This window comes from Anomaloglossus baeobatrachus, chromosome 9, assembly GCF_048569485.1.
Source record: "Anomaloglossus baeobatrachus isolate aAnoBae1 chromosome 9, aAnoBae1.hap1, whole genome shotgun sequence".
In the NCBI taxonomy this organism is placed as follows: domain Eukaryota; kingdom Metazoa; phylum Chordata; class Amphibia; order Anura; family Aromobatidae; genus Anomaloglossus; species Anomaloglossus baeobatrachus.
Genome location: NC_134361.1, coordinates 40,627,214 through 40,651,523, shown reverse-complemented (window position 1 = coordinate 40,651,523; position 24,310 = coordinate 40,627,214). Strand labels below are relative to the sequence as shown.

The 24,310-nt window shown below is 53.8% G+C and overlaps 1 protein-coding gene across 2 annotated transcripts in view; it reads right to left on the bottom strand.

The window, feature by feature from the left end:
* The window catches only part of LOC142251110 (cytochrome P450 2F3-like), a 121,443-nt gene that overhangs the window by 75,303 nt on the left and 21,830 nt on the right, over positions 1-24,310 (bottom strand). The window lies entirely within an intron of this gene.

Here is a 24,310-nt window from a genome sequence, read left to right as displayed (position 1 = left end):
TGTGACCGAAACCCCAGGGGTTTCCTAACAGCCAAAGACCCGTTAGAAGGCAACCGTCCGCACCGTGAGGGTATACAGCTACCGCCTAAGGCTAGAGACCCAAGGGCCAGCGCCTGCGGGCAAACGGGCTCCTCCGGCATCCATACACCGGGGAGCAGACTGCCGTTGGGGATCCATCGTAGTCAAAACAGTACACAAAGGTGCAGGGAAAGACAGCCGCCATCACCTGTCCGGGGAGAGACACTGCAGCCGGCTGCGGGACCCGTCCATCCAGCCTTTTGGTTTACCAAGGACTTTGTGCATCTCTTACTGAGTGAGTACACCCGTGCCATCCGGCACTGCGCCGCGCTGTCCCTGCAACCCTGCACCTCACCAACCCTGCCTCCCAGACACACCACCAGGCCCCGGGACCACCGACCCCTACCCACGGAGGGGGAAAACTACATCCCAGCTGCCCCCTACCATCGCTCCCGGGATCCCCGTCACCAGCAGTGGTCGTGCCCATCTTCACCACAACCCGTGGGTGGCGTCACAGACTAAATCCCCCAAACCAACCACCCTTTTCACTCACGGGCGAGGAGTGCCGCTCGAGTCTCCGCAGCAGCGCCGGACCCGAGCGCTAGCGAGCGCAGCAGCGGCGTCCTCCCCGCCTGCGACAATAGCACCCGCCCCCGTCGTACATACGATATCTGGTGATAGCTGCACATACCTTGTCGGCGACGTCACGGTGACTGCCGAACAATCCCCCCTCAAGGGAGAGGTGCGTTCGGCGTCACCGTGACGTCACCGCTACGTCACTAAGCGGCCGACCAATACAAGCGGGGGGGCAGAGATGAGCGGGACATAACATCCCGCCCACCTCCTTCCTTCCGCATTGCCGGTAGACGCAGGTAAGGAGATGTTCGTCGTTCCTGCGGCTTCACACACAGCGATGTGTGCTGCTGCAGGAACGACAAACAACATCGTACCGCCAGCAGTCACGACATTTTGGAAATGAACGACGTGACACAGATCACCGTTTTTTTACGGTTCTGCGCTCGTTCATCGTCGCAACTAGGATTTACACGTTGCGATGTCGTTAACGGCGCCGGATGTGCGTCACTATCGATCTGACCCCGACGATATATTGTTACCGATGTCGCAACATGTAAAGCCCGCCTAAGTGTCCGAACCGGGTTCGCTCATCACTAACATTTTGCCATAAATCAGATTTTAACAGTTTTCAGTTACTTCTGTAAGTCACCTACACTAGTCATCAAGGCAGCACCTCATCAAGGAACAGCTGAGCATGACTAAAGAAACAACTTCTGTCGCGGGCGGAGGAGGGGACGCTGCGCTCTCCCACTGCTCGGGTCCGGCCGCTGGTGCTGCTGCTCGGTGGTGGCTCGAGTGGTGGGCCGGATCCCGGGGACTCGAGCGGCGCTCCTCGCCCGTGAGTGAAAAGGGGGTTTGGATTGATTGTGGGGATTTATTGTCCGTGACGCCACCCACGGCTGTGGTGATAATGGTGACACCACCGCTGCTCTGGACGGGGATCCCGGGAGCGGTGACAGGGAGCAGCTTTGTTGTTAGTTCTCCCCTCCGTGGGTAGGGGGTTGGTTGTCCCGGGGCCCGGTGATGGGGTAGGGATGGATGGCAGGCGGGTTACGGGGCCTGGCGAGGTGCAGGGTCGCAGGGGCAGCGCTGTGCCGCACGGCACGGTGGTACTCACTCAGCCCAATGATGAAGACACAGTTCTCGGTAAAACACTCGGCTGGATGGACGGGTCCCACAGACGGCTGCGGTGTTGTTTCTCCCGGCAGGTTGATGGTGACTGCCTTTCCCTGCACCTAAGTACGGTTGATGGTTCCGATGGGTTCCCACCGGTAACCCGCTCCCCAGCTTGGATATAGGCTGGAGGAGCCCCTCTTTGCCCGCAGGCGCTGGCCCTGAGAAACGGTAGCCTTGGCGGTGGCGGTGTCTCCCTTTGTTGGTTGGACTGTTGCCTTCTGTCGGGACTTGACTGTTTGGAAACCCAGGAGGTTCCCTTCACTAACGGATTTGGCAAATTCACGGCGACTCCTAGCCTTGCCGGGGTCCGAAAAGCCCCTGCCAGATGATGCTGGCTTCTCTTTGTGTACCGGTCTGGTACCGCCAGGCCACCGCCCGTCCACGGTCCTTACGGTAACTCGGATAGGCCACTCCTGCAGACGGTCACCACCGTCTGCCAACCTTGCTGATCTGTCCGGGTCACACACCCGGACCAACTTCAGGCTGCTCTTTTACTACTTTCCTCCTTCCACTTCAAACTCCACAACTCATCTGCCTGGTTTTCCCACGTCCAGGACTGTGAACTCCACGGTGGGCGGGACCAACCGCCTGGCCCACCCCCTGGTGTGATCATCAGCCCCTGGAGGAAGGCAACAAGGGTTTCGTGTCTGACTTCGGTGTGCCTGCTGGGAGTGTGGGGTGTGTTGGTGTTGTGCTCTGTGGCCCCTGGCTTGTCCAGGGCGCCACACTTCCATTTCTGGAAATCTTGAATATGGCACATCAATCGCACCCTTTTGAGACTAATTACAACAAATTCGACCTGACTATTTTGTGATGAGGTGCTATCAAAAAGACCAGTGTTAGTGAGTAACATAAGCCACACAACACCATTAAATGGAATCTGTCAGCAGATTATCGCTATGTAATCTACCAGCAGCATGATGTAGGGACAGAGACTCTAATTCCAGTGATGTATCACTTACTTTAGTTGGTGCATCAGTTGTGATACAATCATAGTTTTCTCTGCTGCAGATCTAGCATTGCTGGGATTGCTGAGCCCTGTATTATCCCTCCCACACCACTGATTGACAATTTCCTATATTCACTGTGTTGGACAGAAAGCAGCCAATCAATGCTGAGGGCGGGGTTGGATCAGGAGGCACAAGACACCTAGTCCTGTAATGTTAATATTTTGCTGTTAAAACATGGATCTTATTGAATGAGAAACACAGCTTAAAGTGACACATTCCTGGAGTCATGGTCTCTGCCCCTACATTATGGTTTTCTCAATTCACATAGCAAAAACCTGCTGACAGATTTCTTTTATAAAGTAAAGCATGCCAAAATGATTAAAAGTCAATAAGGTTTTTGCTATTAGCTTAAGGAGAAAATTCCTGATGACTGGTTCCCTTTATGCTTTTTTTCTATGCAAGCAACACGCATGAAACAGATTATGATATTCTGGAACGGTATAGAACCACACACTCCCAATATCATGGAATGGTTTAACAAGATGTGAAGACAAAGCTTTTATTAGATGGTCTAAAGGGCACTTTACACGCAGCGATATCGGTATCGATATCGCTAGCAAGCGTACCCGCCCCGTCGGTTGTGCATCACGGGCAAATTGCTGCCCGTGGCGCACAACATCGCTTACACCCGTCACACGGACTTACCAGGCTAGCGACATCGCTGTGGCCGGCGAACCGCCTCCTTGCTAAGGGGGAGGTTCGTTCAGCGTCACAGCAATGTCACATGGAAGCCGTCTAATAGAAGCGGAGGGGCGGTGAGCAGCCAAAGGTAAGACACGCCCACCTCGTTGCCGGAGGATGCAGGTACAGTGTGTTTCGTCGTTTCTGAGGTGTCACACGTAGCGATGTGTGCTGCCGCAGGAACGACGAACAACCTGCATCCTGCAACAGCAACGATATTTGGGATTTGAACGTGTCAACGATAAGGTAAGTAATTTTGATCGTTAATGGTCATTCGTAGCTCTCACACGCTACGACGTCGCTAACGAGGCCGGATGTGCGTCACGAATTCCGTGACCCCCAACGACATCTCGTTAGCGATGTCGCAGCGTGTGAAGCCCCCTTAAGGGTTGAACTGGGAACAAAGATAAATAATTAAAAATTGGAATTCTTGGCTTCAATTTTGAGATTAATGTGGTATTGGTGGCAAATTGTTCATTAAATGGGTTGTCCACTACTTTGACATTAATGGCCGATCCTTAAGTGGGCTTTACACGCTGCAACATCCCTAGCAATTGCTAGCGATGTCGAGCGCGATAGCACCCGCACCAGCCCCCGTCGTACATGCGATATCTGGTGATCGCTGCCGTAGCGAACATTATCGCTACGGCAGCTTCACACGCACATACCTGGTCGGCGACGTTGCTGTGTCCACCGAACAATCCCTCCTCCAAGGGGGGGGTGCGTTCGGCGTCACCGCGACGTCACTATGCGGCCGGCCAATAGAAGCGGAGGGGTGGAGATGAGCGGGACATAAGATCCCGCCCACCTCTTTCCTTTCGCATTGCCGGTGGAGGCAGGTAAGGAGATGTTTGTCGTTCCTGTGGTTTCACACACAGCAATGTGTGGTGCTGCAGGAACGTCAAACAACATCGTACCAGCAGCAGTAACGATATTATGGAAAGTAGCGACGTGTCACCGATCAACGATTTTTGACGTTTTTGCGATCGGTGATCGTCGCTCCTAGGGTTTACACGCTGCAATGTCGGTAACGGATGTGCGTCACTAACGACGTGACCCCGACGATATATCGTTACCAATGTCGCAACGTGTAAAGCCCACTTTAGGATAGGTCATCAATGTCTGATCTGCCAGTGTCTGACACGCCGCAGCCCCGCCGATCAGCTGTTGTCGGTTCCGGCGGTAGCAGCAGGTGGCCGGAAATGCTCAGTTCCGGAGCTGCTCTGTCTCCTGATAGCGGCCGTGACCGGGTACTGCACATCTGCCTCCTATTGATTAGAATGGGAGGCGGATGTGCAGTATCTGGCCGTGGCCGCTATCAGAAGACAGAGCAGCTCCAGAACTGAGCATTTTCGGCCGCCTGCTGCCGCCGCCAGGACCGACAACAGTTGATTGGTAGGGATGCGGGGTGTCAGACACTAGCCAATCAGACATTTATTTTTTTCTACGATGTAGCAACATAGCACCATTTTGACCACACCACATGTATCACAGCCAAAGTTCTCATGTAACCCTAGTCTTATCAGGAAAGTATATTACTGGGTAAATACAGCCCCACACTGGTATAGGGATACACCCTAGATTAGTATAAGCCTTTGTCCTTGAACATCCAGAGGATAAATATCGTTACCTGGATAGTGAAGATTGGTAATCCTGTATATACTGTCCAAGCATTCATCCCATCCCATGGAGGGGAGTGTATTGCGTTTTGTCCGGTAGATATCTGTTTGCCTTTTAACTTTTTAAATCTTTCTGTGATTGTCGATGGAATTTGTTTTATAGATGTGACCTTAAAATGTGCAACGTCCCAGTGATGACAAAAAGAAGCATCAAGTCTGGACACGCTTGGTCTAAAGAATCCATTTGGGAAATATGATTTGTGTCTGTACAGCAACACCTGACACTTTGCATTGTCCTAGTGACGTTTCGTAACGTAAAGGAACATTTGAGTTCATCTAATATATAAAGCTGAGTGTATGTGTGTGTGTGTGTGTGTGTCCGCTAAAGTAATTCGCACCGTCGCATTTACAATCATGAAATTTTGCATAGACAACCCATGTGACTCAGGGAACATCATAGACTATGTTTTGATGGGAAAATTTAACCCTGCGCTTTACAGTTACTCTCCAAAAAACCTGCCTCCATTAAAGTGAATGGAGCTAGGAGTTATATGTTATTACTAGGAGCTGTGATTGGTTGCTATAGGAACAAAGGACATTCATAGTATAAGAAGCTTATGTGTGAGGTAATATGATATCAGTGGAGAGACGGATAGAGACAGACAGAGAGACAGACAGAGAGAGACAGGGAAGGAGACAGAGAGAGACAGACAGGGAAGGAGACAGACAGGGAAAGAGACAATGACGGGGAAAGAGACAGATGGGGACAGAGACAGACCTGGAACGAGACAGACCTGGAACAAGACAAGCCTGGAATGAGACAGACTTGAAACGAGACAGACATGTAAAGAGAAAGGCCTGGAACGAGACAGACGGGGAAAGAGACAGACCTGGAATGAGACAGACCTGGAACAAGACAGACCTGTAAAGAGACAGACCTGTACAGAGACAGACGGGGAAAGACACAGAGATAGAGAGAGACAGACAGACACAGAGAAAAAGAGAGAGACACAGAGATAGAGACAGACAGACACAGAGATAGAGACAGACAGACAAAGATAGAGACAGACAGACACAGAGATAGAGACAGACAGACACAGAGATAGAGACAGACACAGAGATACAGAGACAGACAGACACAGAGAAAGAGAGAGACAGACACAGAGATAGAGAGAGATAGACAGACACAGAGATAGTGAGTCGCCCAGTACTCCGCAGTGCTGCAGCGGTTGACTCTGTGACACTGCGGGGACTTCTCCATAGGGACACCTCTGGCGACAGGTATGTAAGTGTGGCGCCCCAGGACCTGGTCGCCACAACAGCATTGCCCTCCCAAAAGGGTTAATGCTGAGCCTGGAGGTAATTGGGAGATCTATTGGCCAGTAAGTTAACACTCAACACAGTTCTCCCTCCGGCCAGCAGGGGGAGCTCTGAACCTGGAACTTCAGGGAGCATTCCTTAAGTCTGGCTGGAAGGAGGAAGTGTTAGTTAGTTTGGAGACAGGAGTGAAAGAGTGCAGACGCAGAGTAGTGCTGCCTTGTAAACTGGGGCCTAGAGCTGGGATAGCTTGGCCCAGTGAAGCAAGGGGAGCAGAGAGGCACAGCAGAGACTCGGACATCGGAGTCTGTAGTTGCCAGGGCATAAAATCCATCCCTGGTAGCTGAATCCGGAGGGCAGGAGAGCTGTAAGCCCCCTGCCCCAGAAGCAATCTGAAGGTACAACTGCATCCCAAGGGCCTGGTGTGGGCTCCAGCAGAGAAGCACCAGAGAGGGCCTGCGCAGTCTACCACACAGAAGAGGGGACGAACAACAAGTCCCAGCAGCAAGAGGGCAATTGCTAACCCAAAGTGCAGTGTCCTAAAACAGCAGAGAAAGATTAAGGAGTAGGCCTCATACTCAACTGGCCAAAGATCACCCCAGGCACTTCCAGGCCGGCCGGATCATCTATACCATCTGTGACGGTCTCCCTGGACTAAGTTTCTGCCGAGTAAAAGAGGAGAAGGTAAAGAGACTACTGTTTGTGCCTGTTTCTTTCATTGCTTGTCGGCCCTGCACCGTGTTAGTCACGCAGCACCATAGACTTCCACAAGCACCAACTGTGCCCCGGGCATTGCTCCACCTGTGGGGAGCAGTACTAACATTGCTGCCATAACATCATCCCGGTGGCCTCACACAGCAGCGGCGGCTTAATAGCCGCATACCACAGGTGGCGTCACGAACACAAACATTAAAGTCATCAGCCACATATTCAACTGACACCCACCAGGGCCACGGAGCCGGGCCCAGCCACCACTGACTACCACCGGACTAGTCCGGCCCGGCACCGGGTGTCCCATAGCCCTGGGGTGGGCGAGTCAACTTTTGGCGTCACGAACAGGATTTCGTGCCCGGTCACACCGGGTACTGTGCGCCTGAAGAACTGTGTAAAAGACTGTGTACTGGTTGTAAATTGCCGCCGCCATTAGCCGCGCCGAGCGCAGGAAGAAGGGGGGCGTGCCTGACAAAGAGCGCGAAGGGAGCGCGCCATCAGAGCAGAGCGCTGTTAACCCCGCGCGACCCGGAAGAAAATTTGAAAAGTGAACGGAGCCTGGTAAGGTTCACTAAGGGGGAGGAAGATGTCCGAATCCGAGGGAGAGCAGGTGGCTGCCATCGCCCAGGGCGCCGCAGCACCGGCCGAAGTAGTCCCAGTCGCCGTCGCCCCAGCCCCCACTATAGCGCCGGTAATGCCGATCACCATGCCGTACATACCAGGAGCAGAATGGCTGCCGCAGTACTCCGGGGAGTCCCATACCTTGAGTGACTTCAGAGAAAGCCTGCACAGCTTGTTCCGGGTGTATCCTCTGACTGAGAGCCAGAAGGTGGGCATATTAATGGGACAGCTAGCCGGCGCAGCCCAGCGTGAAGCGAAGTCCTGGCCTGATACAGATAAAGGGACAGCAGCCCAGATACTGGCCAAACTAAAGAGCACTTTTGACACCCGCACCGCAGCAGAGATAAAGATGAGATTCTTTGGGTGCAAGCAACGGGCCACAGACAGCATAAGGGACTATGCCTTAAACTTGCAGGAGGCCCTGAAAGCAGTTAAACAGGTGGACCCAGAGAGTGTACGTGAAGAAGACAAACTCCTAACTGAGCAGTTCATAGAAGGGCTCCTGTCAGACGCCCACAGGACACAGCTGCGTATCATGGTCCTGCAGAACCCTGCTCTGGACTTTGCAAAGTTTAAGGACCAGGCCATCAGGGTACTGAGAGAATCTACACCGAATGACCCAGTACCCCTCCGGCCTCTTGCTATCACGTACCCCGGGGTGGTGCCTGCAACACGAGCCACTGCAGGGGCTGAGGCGCAGTCCCTGGATAAGGATCCCACGGCAGAGCTCAGACAGCAGTTCCAGGAGCTGACCAAGACTGTGGCTGCCCTTGCCAAGACCGTGCAGTCTCTACAAATGACCCCCTCGCCTGCAAAAATCGAGTTGGCCTCCAGCCCAGAAGACGTCCCATGGATGCGACAGAGGAGGATTCCGCCGACCCGAGGCAGAGACACAGACCGGTATGATTCAACAGGACAACCGATCTGCCGCCACTGCAACCAGGCGGGCCACATTGCACGACGCTGTCCTTTAAACGGGCTGAGCCTGGGGCCAGGAGCCAACCCCCAGGTGTGAGGAAGCCCGGCTCAAACCCCAGCCGCAGCAAGTATGTGGGAGGACGACCGGTCCTTCCCATTGTGCTGGATGGGATCCCTTTGAATGCCCTCCTGGATACGGGGTCCCAGGTAACAACCATCCCCCACAAACTGTACAAAAGATATTGGGCTGATTCAGACATTGACCATGGCCCAGATGATGATTTAACGATTGTGGCCAGTAATGGTCAGCCCTTACCTCAAATTGGGTACAAAGAAGTAACCATTAAAGTGGGGCGGGTGGAATTGCCATGTCAGGGGATGATAATTGTAGATATTGATCGCAAAGAATCTGACCCACTGCTAACCCTTGGTACAAATGTGATAGAAAATTGTATTGCCGAAGTGATAATTTTGTTGCAACAGGCGTCTGAAACTGCCAGCTCCGGGCAGCAGCGTGTCCTACAGAGGGAGATCAGAGCCCTGATGAGGAGGCAGCAAGTAGAGCTAGCCGGAGGAGAAATTGGCAGTGTGAGGGTAAGTGACCCCCTCCCCATTGTAATACCCCCAAGAAGTGAAATGTTGATATGGTGTCGGGCAGCAATAGGCCTCAAGGGTCAGGATTACCATGCCTTGGTAGAACCAGTGTATTCAGACAGTAGGCCTGGAGTCCTGATAGCCAGAGGGGTAGCGGACGTCCGCAAGGGGAGAGTGCCCGTCCGTGTCCTGAATTGTGGGGAGGAGGAGGCCAAATTGCCCCGGTACGCCACTGTAGCGAAACTGTACACTGTCAGTAACAATACCATTAAAGCAGTGGAACCCTTGATCCCGTCCGACCAGGCGGAAGACAATGGCTCCAAGGGGCAGCCGGAAGACTGGTGCCAAAAATTACATGTAGGCACCGACTCCACCCCCTCGCACCAAAAGCATGGGGTTTACCGGGTGGTACAGGAGTACGAGCGGGTCTTCAGCAAACACCCCCTAGATTTTGGGCAGGTGAAAGGGGTTAAACATCAAATCCCCACGGGTGATCATCATCCCATTAAAGAGAGATACCGCCCTGTACCCCCCGCACAGTATCAGTGTGCCAAGGAAATGTTACGGGAAATGAAGGAGGCTGGGGTTATCAGAGATAGTTGTAGCCCCTGGGCAGCTCCACTAGTGCTCGTAAAGAAAAAAGATGGTACGATGAGAATGTGTGTAGATTACAGGCAAATTAACCGCATTACACATAAAGATGCTTATCCACTGCCCAGAATAGAGGAGTCACTAACAGCCTTAAAGTCAGCTAACTATTTCTCCACCTTGGATCTCACCAGTGGGTATTGGCAGGTTCCCGTGGCAGAGGCGGACAAAGAGAAGACTGCATTCACGACACCAATGGGTCTCTGTGAGTTCAACTGTATGCCATTCGGGCTCTGCAATGCCCCAGGGACATTCCAAAGGTTGATGGAGTGCTGCTTGGGCCATCACAACTTTGAAACCGTGCTGTTGTACCTGGATGACGTAATAGTCTACTCCAAGACTTATGAGGACCACCTGAAGCACTTAGCAGAAGTGTTTGAATCCTTGTCGAAATATGGCCTGAAGATCAAGCCGTCCAAATGTCACCTCTTGAAGCCAAAGGTACAGTACCTGGGTCATGTGGTCAGCGCAGAAGGTGTGGCACCTGATCCGGAGAAAGTCACTGTAATCAAGGACTGGCCAAGACCCACCACAGTGAAGGAGGTGCGGCAGTTCCTTGGACTGGTGGGCTACTACCGAAGGTTCATTGATGGTTTCACCAAGATAGCAGCGCCCCTTCAAGATCTCCTGGTGGGCCAGCCAAAGCAGGCTAAGAAGCAGAGCCCTCCATTTGAATGGAGCAGCCAACTGGAAACATCCTTTGTCCGGCTGAAAGGGGCTCTCACGGGAGAAGAAATTCTGGCCTACCCTGACTACAGCCAACCGTTTGTACTGTATACAGACGCCAGCAACGTGGGACTGGGAGCAGTTCTGTCCCAGGTACAGGGAGGCAGAGAGAGGGTGATAGCGTACGCCAGTAGGAAGCTTCGGCCCACAGAAAGGAATCCAGAAAACTACAGTTCCTTCAAGCTGGAGTTCCTCGCTATTGTTTGGGCAGTGACTGAACGCTTCAAGCACTATCTGGCATCGGCCAAGTTCACCATCTTCACGGACAACAATCCGTTGACACACCTGGCAACAGCCAAGTTAGGTGCGATGGAACAGCGATGGATGGCCCGGCTGTCTAACTTTGACTTTACCATCAAGTATCGGGCTGGCAAGAAGAATAACAATGCTGATGCGCTGTCCAGAATGCCTCACTTGCCCGAGTCTGGAGAAGACATGGATGAACTCGAAGAGATAGAGTTACCGGCTTTCCATCACCAAGGTGTGTCCCAGTGTGAGCATGCTGTAGGAGTGAAGCGCTCAAGCCAGCACGGGGTCTCGGTCAACCCCTTACTCCACCATAATTGGGAAGAAACACAGAACGGTGACCCGGCCGTGCGATTGGTCAAAGAGAAGCTAGCGCAAGCTGAGACCCATCTTGGCCCAGACGCTCCAGAGGAAGCCCAGCAGCTGTGGAAGGAGAGGGGACGACTGTTCACCTACCAAGGCAAGCTCTGCAAGAGATATGTCAACTATCGAACAAATGAACTTGTCTGGCAGATAGTGGTTCCGCAGAGAGATGCTCCAATGGTCCTAGCAGCGTATCATGATAACGCAGGACACTTCGGGTGGAAGAAGTTGGAAGCCCTACTCCGTGATCGGTTCTATTGGGTGCACATGAGAAAGATGATCGAGAAGTGGTGCCGAGACTGTGGCCCGTGTAACCTGAGGCGGAAAGACGATGCCAGCCAAAGGTCTCCCCTACAGCCAATTGTCACAAAGCAGCCCCTGGAGTTGGTGGCCCTGGACCACGTGAAGTTAACACCAAGCCGGTCAGGCTATGTGTACGCCCTCACCATTGTGGACCATTACTCTCGTTTCCTGGTAGTAGTGCCTGTGAAGGACCAGACAGCCAGGACAGCAGCTAGAGCGTTCCAGGCATCCTTTTGTCGACCTCACGGCTATCCGGAAAGGGTACTGACTGATCAGGGTCCTGCATTCGAGGCTGAAGTGTTCCAAGAGTTCTGTAACATGTACGGTTGTAAGAAAATCCGAACCACACCGTACCACCCCCAAACCAATGGACTGTGCGAGAAAATGAACCATGTGGTTATTGATATGCTGAAGACCCTGCCGCTGGAGGAAAGGAACCAATGGCCAGAAAAGTTGCCAGATCTGGTAGACCTGTACAACCACATCCCAGTGAATTCGACCAACTGCAGCCCCGCTTACCTGATGCGAGCCAGACCAGGCAAGTTGCCTGTAGACTTTGAGATGGGGACTGTGTCGCCTGAGGCGGTTCAAGAAATAGAGGATTGGGATACAGAACGGCAGCAGCGGTACCGTAAGGTCCAGGAGTGCGTAGAGAGGAGCCTGTCTCAAGCAAGAACGAGGCAAGAACAGCATTACAATCAAACAGCCCCAGCAACTCCCTTAGCACCTGGAGAACAAGTCCTCAAGAAGAAGCGGAAGACGCATAAATTGGATGATCAGTGGGAAAACGAGCCCTACACCATTATCCCCTCCAACTTTGACAATAGTAAGGTATGCCTCATAAGCAAAGATGAAGGCAAGACCTATCAAGCAATTTCCCGAGACCGCCTGAAAGCGTGCCTTGAACGGTGCAGAATCCAAAGAGAAATGGAAGGAGTACAAGGAAGTCCCCAAAGTCAAGAGAAAGGAGGGGAGATGATTCAAACCATCCTTGGAAAGTTCCCCAAAACTTGGACCCGAATAAACAATGCCATAGTGGTACCAGTTTTGACGTTTCCGCAGTTGGTCGAGCCAGAAACAGAAAAGGTTCCGGATCCACCTAAAGAATCGTCCGCTCCGGCACGAGATGACACGCCAGCAGTGGAGCAGGAGGATCAACCCCCTGTCAGTGGTGAACCTGTCATACCCTTGGCGACTCCTAGATCACAAAGGCAACCATCACGCTTACCTATGGGGGTTAGGCCCACCTGTAGTGCTGAGATAGAAGACGCACCACGTAGTCAGGGGCAAACACCAGAGCTACGTAGGTCCCAGCGCAGCACTCGGGGACAACCCCCTCTAAGGTATAGGGAGTCAACTGTATAAGGGAAAGAGTACTTATTAGGATGTAAATAGTTATGCAAAATGTCTGCCATGTTGTGTACAAAATGTTTTCGTTTTCTTTGATTGTGAAAATGGACAATTGGGCCACTGGACTATGGGTGGCCAACACCTAAATTGTTCATAGTTAGCACCAGTGTGCTCAACACCCCTGAAGAAAAACCCGTCCGGCGTGCATAGAGTGGGGTCATCAATGCTCTGACGCACGCCCAGAGCCTACGTTGGGGGTTTGAACGCGGCGGGTCCCCCATGGAGCAGTGTAATGGACACCCGGCAGGGAGCCACACTGGACTCTTATAGTAATGTTTAAGGTTGTAACGTTAAAGTAATTGCGCCTCCCATAATGGGATGAAATGTTCTAACATGTCATGTTTGTCTCTACAGTCCGGGAGTACTGAATTTAACTAAGGGGGAGTGTGGCGCCCCAGGACCTGGTCGCCACAACAGCATTGCCCTCCCAAAAGGGTTAATGCTGAGCCTGGAGGTAATTGGGAGATCTATTGGCCAGTAAGTTAACACTCAACACAGTTCTCCCTCCGGCCAGCAGGGGGAGCTCTGAACCTGGAACTTCAGGGAGCATTCCTTAAGTCTGGCTGGAAGGAGGAAGTGTTAGTTAGTTTGGAGACAGGAGTGAAAGAGTGCAGACGCAGAGTAGTGCTGCCTTGTAAACTGGGGCCTAGAGCTGGGATAGCTTGGCCCAGTGAAGCAAGGGGAGCAGAGAGGCACAGCAGAGACTCGGACATCGGAGTCTGTAGTTGCCAGGGCATAAAATCCATCCCTGGTAGCTGAATCCGGAGGGCAGGAGAGCTGTAAGCCCCCTGCCCCAGAAGCAATCTGAAGGTACAACTGCATCCCAAGGGCCTGGTGTGGGCTCCAGCAGAGAAGCACCAGAGAGGGCCTGCGCAGTCTACCACACAGAAGAGGGGACGAACAACAAGTCCCAGCAGCAAGAGGGCAATTGCTAACCCAAAGTGCAGTGTCCTAAAACAGCAGAGAAAGATTAAGGAGTAGGCCTCATACTCAACTGGCCAAAGATCACCCCAGGCACTTCCAGGCCGGCCGGATCATCTATACCATCTGTGACGGTCTCCCTGGACTAAGTTTCTGCCGAGTAAAAGAGGAGAAGGTAAAGAGACTACTGTTTGTGCCTGTTTCTTTCATTGCTTGTCGGCCCTGCACCGTGTTAGTCACGCAGCACCATAGACTTCCACAAGCACCAACTGTGCCCCGGGCATTGCTCCACCTGTGGGGAGCAGTACTAACATTGCTGCCATAACATCATCCCGGTGGCCTCACACAGCAGCGGCGGCTTAATAGCCGCATACCACAGGTGGCGTCACGAACACAAACATTAAAGTCATCAGCCACATATTCAACTGACACCCACCAGGGCCACGGAGCCGGGCCCAGCCACCACTGACTACCACCGGACTAGTCCGGCCCGGCACCGGGTGTCCCATAGCCCTGGGGTGGGCGAGTCATAAGTTGTTTATTTCTGAATCGTGAAGCCACTCTCGGTATTTGCGGTCAGAGTGATGGGTGACCGCCACTGCAGTTTAACGAACGTCTGGGGCCAGAGGTGTCTGCAGTTAGATGGTGTGGCCTCCCGAGAGTGAGGCTGGCCCCAGAAGCTCGGGTGTATGTGTGTCGCCCTGGAGAATCCAGGTAGTCACAAATAGGCCCCCGCATAACACCTTCCCACACTAGGAACAGCAGCCAACCATTAAAGCCTAGTCACCCCCTTAGGGACAGATAGACACACCAGTGGGTGTGGCCAGGCGGTTGGTGCACACTCACCCAGGAGTTTAGACAGCCCGGGGTGGGAAACCAAGCAGATCAGATCGAGAGAGAGTGTTTGAAGTTCAAGTTGAGAGAAGCTGGGGCTAGGTGTAGTCCCAGCAGTAGGAGAAAGGACTCAATTTGAAGGTGCCAGTGTTGGAGCCCTGGTGCCGCTGGCTAGAAGGCAGACTGTGGTCTCCGTCAGCAGGAGATGGGAAGATGGCTCGGTGGAACCGAGGCGTGCTGGGCCAGGGTTGTAGCCCGCCGGTAGCGACACGGGGAACCGACCCGGAAACCGTAGCACAAAGGGGGGGTACTCGGACCCTGAAGCCAGAACCGACAAGAGCTGGTTAATTAACCGATTGAGGCCAGGACTAGAGATTCTGTCCCACCCAAATTCCCTCATAGAAGACAACAGCCCACCGATAGGGGATAAGCGGTCACCGCCAAGGCCCATAGATCCCACGGGCCAGCGTCTGCGGGCACGGCTCCTTAGGCCACATCCAGCCAGGAGCGGACTCCTACATTACACACGGGGAAGTCATACACTCAAGAAACAGTGCAGGAGAGGGATAGAGACCTCCAGCCTGGTGTGGGACCCGAGTACATCCAGCCGTGGCACCGGCCACCACCACCTTGGTTTACCAGAGACTCGTGTGTTATTTGCCAACAGTGAGTACACCAACACCCCCTGCGGCCGTCATTCCCCCTGCATCTGAGCCTTCGGGTCCCGGGGCCACCATCCCTGCCCATGGAGGGGTTAACAGCTTACTGCACAACATCTCCCCCGGGTGTCCCGCCACAGCAGCGGTGGTGTCCCACTTCACCACACACCATGGGTGGCATCACAAACTTACCACGTACATATATGTCCCCAATCCACAACCCCCTTTCAGTTGAAGTGTCCTCAAGACCCCCGGGTCCGGAGACCCTCGATCCACCCACAGAAGGCCCGGATCCGAGCAGCGCCGGCTGCTGGCACAGCGGCGGCACATATGTGTGGAATAACAGGTCACAGAATGAATCAGGGACAGTCCAAGATGTCTTTCAACTTGTTTACTCACTTTCTGATGATGTTGTGAGATAGCCCGGGCGATGCTGAGGTAGACCAGAGAGAACCAGGTATCCTTTCAGGCTGGTCCAGGGGTGACTGGCAACTCATCTTCCTAGCCCTTCTTGTTTGGGATAACCCCTGACTTGAAGTACTGCAGGAATCATCCAGGGAAGTCGCAACTCCCTTTTCTCCCCTTTCTGGCCTGTTTGCCGGCAGCGTGTGTAACGGGGTGCTTCGGGAGTCGCGGTGATGGCCGCTTCATGTATCAGGCTAACCCCCGGCCCCGCCGTCACTATGGGGACAGGGGAATGTTTTGTGGGGCAGAGTGTGGATGGCAGTAGCACGCCGTCAGACTCAGGAAAACTCCGCAGGCAGGCATCAGCTGAACCAAAAGGCATTTTATTACACATATCTTCAAAACAGTCTCGGTACACCAATCTTGCAGTGTAAAATCACAATTTCCTGCCGGGGAAAGCTGTTCCTGTTCTCTCTGTTCAGGGGCCTTGCCCGGCTAACTGTCACTTTCACTTAAAGGGAACCTGTCATCAGGAATTTGGCTTTCAACCTAAACGTTTCCCCCTCTGCAGCTCGTGGGCTGCATTCTAGGAAGGTTTTTGTACTTTTTGTGCCCCTTTTTAAACCAAAATAAACACTTTATAAACTTGTACCTTTCTGTTTGAAAATCTTGTTAATTTTCCATGGGGGCGGGCCGTGTGGCGTCCGTTGCTGTAGCTTACGCCGTCCCCCATGCTCCAAATCATGCCTCATAACACCGCCCACTGCGCCGAGGTCCCGTGCACGCCGGGACACCTAGTGACGTGATCGCATGCACGAGAGTATGGGCGGCGCTGTGATTGCATCGCAAGTGCGCGCCCATACTCTCGTGTGCGCGCTCTCCCCTCTGTACGTCGCTCAGATCCTCTGCTTCTCCTGTGCTCCGCTCCTCCCATCTATTTCCTGCTGCAGGGTACGATGGGAAGGAGGTGACGTCGGGCCGGCGCAGAACGCTGGAGGCAGTGGGGAAAGGGCGGGCACGAGAGTATGGGCGGGCACTTGCGATGCAATCACAGCGCCGCCCATACTCTCGTGCATGCGATCACGTCACTAGGTGTCCCGGCGTGCACGGGACCTCGGCGCAGTGGGCGGTGTTATGAGGCATGATTTGGAGCATGGGGGACGGCGTAAGCTACAGTAACGGACGCCACACGGCCCGCCCCCATGGAAAATTAACAAGATTTTCAAACAGAAAGGTACAAGTTTATAAAGTGTTTATTTTGGTTTAAAAAGGGGCACAAAAAGTACAGAAACCTTCCTAGAATGCAGCCCACGAGCTGCAGAGGGGGAAACGTTTAGGTTGAAAGCCAAATTCCTGATGACAGGTTCCCTTTAAGCTCACACTCCGGTTACTGCAGACTTGACCCACACAATTCTGCTTCGCCGGCTAAGCCTCTTCGGGTCCCACCTGCACACTGCTGGTTCCCGATCCGGACACCCACCTTTTTCTCTCTCTCCGGCTAACTGTCACAATCGACCCCACACTCTGCCCCCGTTGCTCCTTCTCCCCCGTCCCAGCAGAAACTGACTTTTTTTTTTTCTACAGCAACCTCTCACCCTCCCCCTAGACTGTCCGGCTCCTCCTCTCTCCTGTACTGTTCCTATGGGGACAGCCGCCCCCCTCTGACATCTAGGGGGGGGAAAACCCATTAATACTGTAAAACACAATTAACAATAACATCTTTAGCTACCCCAGCGTGGGGCATCTTCAGGGGGGGAAACTGCGCCTCCGTGTAAGGGGTCCGCCCACCCCTTACATTCCTCCCCTCTTTTTGCCTTAGCCTCCCGGCAAGGCTCGTATCTGTAAGACATAACCTAACCAGCAAGGCAATCTCTGTATAAAACTTTAAAACCTTCACATAAAAAACACAACCAATGGGCACACAAGTCCGGCGCCCGGAGTCCCTCCAAGGGAGCTCCCGGTCTTTGTAGCATGTTTGCCCGGAGGCCCTCAACAGGCGCTCCCGGTCTTAGCGGGTTTTCTGCCCGGACGCTCTCCCAGCACTCCCGGTCTTTGTAGGCAGGAAGCAACAGACAATAAGGTCTCCGTAACAGTCACGGAGGGAGTCTTTGCACAGTCCGGCATCAGGCTCCTTCCGGGCTCAGTAACTTGAACGTTGCGGCAACTATAAATCTTCACCGGGTTTTTTAACAATTCCGGTTCCCAACACATATATGTCCATCACCTCCGATCGCTATGGTTCACACGGGGTGGTGGGCGCGCAGCCATTCAGCCCGCTGGGCCCTCACATATTTGGAAAGGGATTGGCCGGGCAAGCGGCGCAGCCTTCGGAACGGTTCATAATTGACCTGTGGCTCCGATTCCTCTGTCTCCGGTTGTGGCCCGTCGGCCCCCGACGGGGGTGACGGGGTAGCTGGACGGGACGGCTGGGGACTACCAACAATGACCACCGGGTGCGTCACCATACTCTGGTGAATCGCCAGTAACGCCGGTGTTCCCTTTTCCAGCTCGGCTACCGGTCCTGTAACTTCTGATGACACCGCCAGAGTGTTTCTTGGCCGACAAGTTTCAGCCAGCACCGGTCTCTGCTGCATACGTCTCCGGTACTGACATTCCTCCCACTCGATCTCCTGTTGCCACTGCGCGGCCTCCTGGGCAGTGGGCATCCGGGTCACCCCTACGGCAAATAGGCCCCGGCATCCCACTTCTCTCCGGAACTTCACTTTCTCCCCCGGGTACAGAGTATGGAGACGTTGGGGTAACCCCTCAATGTCCAGATTGACCCGATTATAAAAGAAGTGATCCCCGGTCTCGTCGTCTTCTATAAACCCGTATCCCTCGGCCTGATTAAACTTGACCACGGTGCCAATGCTACACTGCCGGTCAAATTTTTCACTAAGGGGTCCGGCCATCATCTCCCGGGCCACGGTCTCGGCCAGAAGCCTTTCTTGCACCGGGTCTATCTCAGGCGGCAGGGACTGTCCGGCTCCTCCTCTCTCCTGTACTGTTCCTATGGGGACAGCCGCCCCCCTCTGACATCTAGGGGGGGGAAACGCATTAATACTGTAAAACACAATTAACAATAACATCTTTAGCTACCCCAGCGTGGGGCATCTTCAGGGGGGGAAACTGCGCCTCCGTGTAAGGGGTCCGCCCACCCCTTACACGTGGACCAAGGTAAGATGGCTCCAGGCTCGATCCCACTTATGGTCCCCCTCGTTGTTGCTGAGGCTTGGACTCTGTGTGGTTGGTGAGGCACATTCAGCACCCTCACCAGCAGGTTTAGCAGAACGAGTAAATGGGTTTCTGCTCTGGGGACCTGTTTCCCCATGCGGGCCTGATCACTGGCAGTCCCCGTACTCAGCCACCTCTTCTCTAGTTGTCTTTCGGGTTCTCCCCTGCCAACAGCCACTACACGTGCAGGGTCTGGCTAGTGTCTCCACACGACTGCTCCTCTTGGCAACTCTGTGTTCCACTCCAGACTGGCTCACTACTGCCTCCCCTCTCTGCCTGCCTATGCAACCTAGCAACCAGGCCCTCCCCTATACCCCTTGAATGAGATGCGGGGGCACGCCCCCTCCTTGGGTCTGCCCAAGGTTCCCCTCTAATGGTGTGGGAAACCTGGTCACTATGTGTCTGTGTGTACACACCCTATTCCAGCCCTAAGGATTACCTGAAAGCACTGACCCAGCGCAGGTGCAGTACTCAGTGGCGCCTGACCAGGTCAGGGGCGCCACAATAGAGACAGACAGACACAGAGATAGAGAGACAGAGAGATAGACAGACACAAAGAGACAGACAGATAGACACAGACAATAGGATATAGAGAAAAAAACAGCGGTGTCCGGGTGCTGCACAAAAACAGGCTGTACCAGGGAGAAGATCAATTATTTAATTAAACTAATTGCACAACGCGTTTCCGGGACGTTATGTTCCCTTCATCAGGTGCACCTGATGAAGGGCAGATCAAAGTGCACCTGTGCAGAACCCAAAGCCGGCTAGTGTGGATGATGTAGGATGCGTCATACACCCAGGCTTCAGAAGAAAGAGGACAAAGATGGCCGAAAGAGGCGCCGGTACTGGAGAACAGAGACACCCATCTGACCCATCTGCACCGCACCGCCCTTTAGGTGAGTATTATAAAGTTATTTTTTCGTTCTACACAGCGGCCTGAACTCTTATATACAGCATGTTAGAGTGCTGTATATAAGAGCCCAATGGTGGTGGCTGCAGCTTATTGTCGCCAAATCTGGTGACAGGTTCCCTTTAATGCTGATTAGGTAAAGCTTGTGTCCAGATGCGGGTTAATAAAATGGATCTTTGGTGTACCAGCTGAAGAAAAATAAATTGTCGCGTGTGGGTAACAAGTTGATTTATACTTAGCAGGAGAGTCTGGGTTCCTCAGATCAAAGTGGATCTCCTGCATTTCCATTATCTGTCTGTGCACCATATAGGATACATATGTGATGCCTTCCTTGTTGGTCCACATTTATTTGTGATCACGAAGGGTACAGAAAATCAGTGCAGCCCAGGACGGCTGGTTATAATATCTGCAATAGGCATCCTAAGGGGTACTTTGCATGCTGAGATATCACAAGCCGATGCTGCGATGTCGAGCACGATAGTTCCCGCCCCCGTCGCAGCAGCGATATCTTGTGATTGCTGGCGTAGCGAACATTATCGCTACACCAGCTTCACATGCACTCACCTGCCGTGTGACGTTGCTCTGGCCGGCGAACCGCCTCCTTATTAAGGGGGCGGGTCGTGTGGCGTCACAGCGACGTCACACGGCAGGCGGCCAATAGAAGTGGAGGGGCGGAGATGAGCGGGACGTAAACATCCCGCCCACCTCCTTCCTTCGCATTGCAGTCGGGACGCAGGTAGGAGATGTTCCTTGATCCTGCGGCTTCATACACAGCGATGTGTGCTGCCGCAGGAACGAGGAACAACATCGTACCTGTCGCTGCACCGGCATTATGGAAATGTCGGACCCTACACCGATGATACGATAACGACGCTTTTGCGCTTGTTAATCGTATCAAAAAGGATTTGCACACTATGATGTCGACTGCGACACCGGATGTGCGTCACTTTCGATTTGACCCCAACAACATCGCACCTGCGATGTCGTAGTGTGCAAAGCCCGCCTTAGGGCTCGATTCCACTGGCAATTTTCACGGACGAGTGCAATCCGATAAAACATCAAATTGCACTCGCACCAGTGTTAATCAATCAGGCGGTGTCCTTCTTCTATTTTTTCCTCAGTTCAAATCAAGCTGAGGATCAAATCGCAGAATACTGCGTATGGTTGCGTGGATCGCATCAGATTTGCTAATGCAAGTCTATGGGTGCGAGAAAAATATTGTATGGCATTACATACATATGGCATATGGAAGGCACATGCATGTTACACGGATGCTAGGTGAGAAAAACCTACACACTCGCATGACATACAGATGCTAGGTGAGAAAAAACCGCGCTCTCGCATGACATACGCAAGACCATACGCATGACACTCGTCCCACTTTTCAGGACTGAAGTGATGGAACAGGGAGGCCTCTGGCTGTGTAGTCGTGACCTCAGTGAATTCAAGGCACAACCCTGGCTCCACCACTCCTTCAATGTTGGGGACTGACTTGGCGGGACAATGTGTGTCAGTATCTTCAGCAAAAGGTGCACAAACAGTCCTCAGGCAGAAGTTGATGCCAATAAAAGATAACATTTATTTTGCACAGATACAATCCGGACAGCACGGCAATTCCTGTGGAGCTGGGGACAACCTGACCAAACGCGCCCTCTAGTGGGGATATGCCCTGGGTACTCCGCTTCTCCGGGCTCCCACTCCTAGGTCAAGCACACACCGGACCCACACCAGCGGAATTAGACCTTGAGGTTGCGTACTCCTCCGTTACTCCGGCGTCCCCTGATGTTCCGCTCAGACACACGGCCACCGATGTCACACACTGCTGTCCCGGATCCGACTACTTTCCACACACACAGCCCTTCCCTAGACATGCAGCCGACTCCTCCTTCCCCGGTGGCAACAGCCGTCCCACCCGGCCACTAGGGGGTGCCCTAACACAACATACAATAATAAAAATCAACATTTTTAATAATTACAATGCCGGGTAAACTATGCTGTTACTAGTAGGGGGTAGGCCCACCCACTACATGCCTCCCCTCTTAAAATCCGAGCCTCCCGGCAAGGCTCTGTTTAAAACATTTAACTGTAAACACATAAACATCATGGCGATAAACTCAGTCCAGTCCATCACCTGCGGCCCGTCCACCAAAGAGACGCCAGTCCAGGGCGCGACAGCTCAACAGTGCTCCCGGTCTCTTAGATGGCGCCCGGAGGCTCAACAGCGCTCCCGGTCTTAGGTGGCGCCCGGAGGCTCAGCAGCGCTCCCGGTCTTAGGTGGCGCCCGGAGGCTCAGCAGCGCTCCCGGTCTTAGGTGGCGCCCGGAGACGCAACAGATATAAGAACTTGCAACAAAAACTTCTGCCGGTTAAACAACACTACCGGACTTCAAACAGGTGTACTGAAGAGGTTTACTCTGGAGGCCAGGACCGCTTCCACTCCTCTGCCTGTGCCTGTATATAGGCTCCCAGAGACTGCCCCGGCTGGCGGCGGACCCTCCGGAAGGACACGGGGGCAAAGGGTGGCTCCGCTGACGCAGCTGCTTCAGCTCCTGGCGGGGGTGATGGCGTCGCTACCCGGGATGGTGGTGGCGCGGGTGGCGGCGCGTCCAGAACGATGACCGGTTTATTGGTCACATGTTGACTCACTGTTACCACTGGGGGAACCTTCTCCGGGTCAGCGGTCGGGCCAGATGATGCTTCCGGGGCAGCAGACAAGTTGCGCCGGGAATGAGAGGGCGCGGACGGGACCGGTCTTGGATGGCTCCGGCGCCGCTCCTGTTGCTCCTCCCACTCCAGCTCGTCCTGCCACTGGGCCGCTTCCCGGGCGGTCGGCATCCGATTGACGGCAACGGCAAACAGGCCGCGACTTCCTGCGTCCGGCAAGAATTGGACTTTCTCGCCCGGCCAAAGTGTATGGAGTCGCTTGGGCAGCCCCTCCACATCCAGATGGACTCTATTATAGAAATAGTCGTCCCCGGTCTCTACTTCTCGGATGAACCCATATCCCTCCTGCTGGTTAAATTTAACCACCACTCCGGTGGTGAACTGCAGGGCCAGCTCCTCGCCGCCGGGACCGGACAGCATTTCCCGGACGACGGTTTCAGCCATCAGGCGTTCTCTGACAGGGTCGGGTACCGGGGATGGAGCTCTGGGGTGCTGCACAGGGGAAGGGACGATGACCGGATCCCACACAAAGCCCAGGTGATCCTCCTCCGGCTGCTCAGCTAGCTCTTCGGCCGGCACTCCATATGAGGCAGTTGGTGCGGCAGCGACGGCGCCCGGCTGTAGGGTCTCCCAAGGGGGGCGCGTGGCATACGTTGCCCGGACCTCCGTGATCATGCCTCCGGTCTTTGCATCCCACGTTGTCTTCCATGACACTTTTTCGGGCCGCGTGGAACCTCCCGGTCCAATCGGCAGGTCCACAAGGGAGGCTTCACTTGCAGCCGCAAACTTAGGCCGCCCACGGCCTAGACTGACCAGAGCCATGGTGGTGGCGAGCTCTTCCGGTTGTCCCGTCATCTCCATATCTGTCTCTATTGGCCGTATGACCAATGGCGACTGTGTCAAAGTTGAGACTGAGGGAAGAGGAGGCGGACCTTCGTTTCCCGCTCTTAAACAGAATCCTCCCCCAGCCTCATACATCCTCTTGACTCCTCCGCGGCGGTACTTCTTTTTCTTCCGAACACCGCCCACTTCGTATCTTTTCTTCAATGTCCTGGAACTGGCGCCTCCCCTCTTTGGGCGGAGTACTCTGTACCTCTTCCTTGGTACCGGCCAGCCCCAGGCTCTTCTTTTGGCGCCAACTTTTCGCGCCTTTTCTTCCACTTCACAGATAACGGCCCTCTTGCCGCCATCTTATACCCGGTCCAACGCTACGGGCACTGTGTTCTCTTCCCACCAGGGGACTGAAAATCTTCCCTCGTAGTCGGGATCCTGTGTCCCAGGCACGACCTGATCTCCAGTTTCTTGGGTCCCTGGCAGGGGACTCGAATCCTGCCGACTACGCCACATGAAGTGATGGGACAGGGAGGCCTCTGGCTGTGTAGTCGTGACCTCAGTGAATTCAAGGCACAACCCTGGCTCCACCACTCCTTCAATGTTGGGGACTGACTTGGCGGGACAATGTGTGTCAGTATCTTCAGCAAAAGGTGCACAAACAGTCCTCAGGCAGAAGTTGATGCCAATAAAAGATAACATTTATTTTGCACAGATACAATCCGGACAGCACGGCAATTCCTGTGGAGCTGGGGACAACCTGACCAAACGCGCCCTCTAGTGGGGATATGCCCTGGGTACTCCGCTTCTCCGGGCTCCCACTCCTAGGTCAAGCACACACCGGACCCACACCAGCGGAATTAGACCTTGAGGTTGCGTACTCCTCCGTTACTCCGGCGTCCCCTGATGTTCCGCT